Genomic DNA, 1138 nt, shown 5'->3' on the forward strand with positions numbered 1-1138 from the left:
TTCCTTTTTATACTCCCTTGCCTCCTTTCGGAAACATTCTCCAGCCGTCCAGAGAAGTCTCGTTTTCTTTGAACGGTTTAATTGCTTTCCCGTAACGCAGATACGACACACACGTTTACAGATACGGCGCACATGAAGAAAGGCGCCCGCGGCTAGTCGGCGAATCGATAAGCCGCTCACACACACGTATGCCCGATCGCACACAATCACGCTCGTGGTCGCTACAATACATAAACGAAAAGGTTTAAACGTTAAAATAATAAATGGTTACTAGAGGTTGGCTGTTAACATAAACACCCTGAATAACATTTAACCGAATCTAACAAATAAATAATACATGAGCAAAAAAAAATACAAAACCAGTACTACACTGATACTGTAATCACCATCCGGGCCGTATTTCTTTACCAGAGCCGGAATTAAATTTATCCGTACAACTACGCTTTTTTTGTAAACGGTTAAAATTTCGGACATACAAACATTCACTTAATTTACATGTTTTATAGCGCTCTATCACCTCCTGCAAACTCAGCACTTGTTTTTGTTACACCCTTATCGGTTTGGTTGGTAATAAAATTAATCGAGACCAGAAATTTAAACGATTTTGTGCTATATTCGTTACTGTGAACTAGAGAAAGCATCAATTTACTAAATTGTAACAACTTCTCCAACAACTGAATAGATTTTAAAGCAAATCCGCACAGTCTTGTTGGAAATCAGCAACCATAATTATATGTATAGTATAACTGATTTTCACTTATAAAGGAATTTTTTAGTTCAATGTAAAAGTTTAGAAACGCTGATAATAATAGATATCTACGTATTGTCACGCTCAATTTGGAAACGGTGTCTTCACCATTTATGTTACATCGGTAATTTGTTGATTATTTATTTTAACTACCTGGTTTTAATGCAAATTAATTATTTTGGCGTATCTGGGGATCAGGTACTAAGATGACAAGATAGGCAAGTTTTAAAAACAACAACAACTTTATTATAAAAAATAATATAGAAAATTGAATTCAATTTTTACAAAAAGGATCTTCCTCTCAATGTAGATCAATACACAAAAAACTAATTAAGAGGTCTACTTACATTTTTAGGAGCGTCGCAACCATCATCGCCCAGGGGTAGAGTC

Source organism: Agrilus planipennis, unplaced genomic scaffold (assembly GCF_000699045.2).
Source record: "Agrilus planipennis isolate EAB-ADULT unplaced genomic scaffold, Apla_2.0 scaffold193, whole genome shotgun sequence".
Classification (NCBI taxonomy): Eukaryota; Metazoa; Arthropoda; class Insecta; order Coleoptera; family Buprestidae; genus Agrilus; species Agrilus planipennis.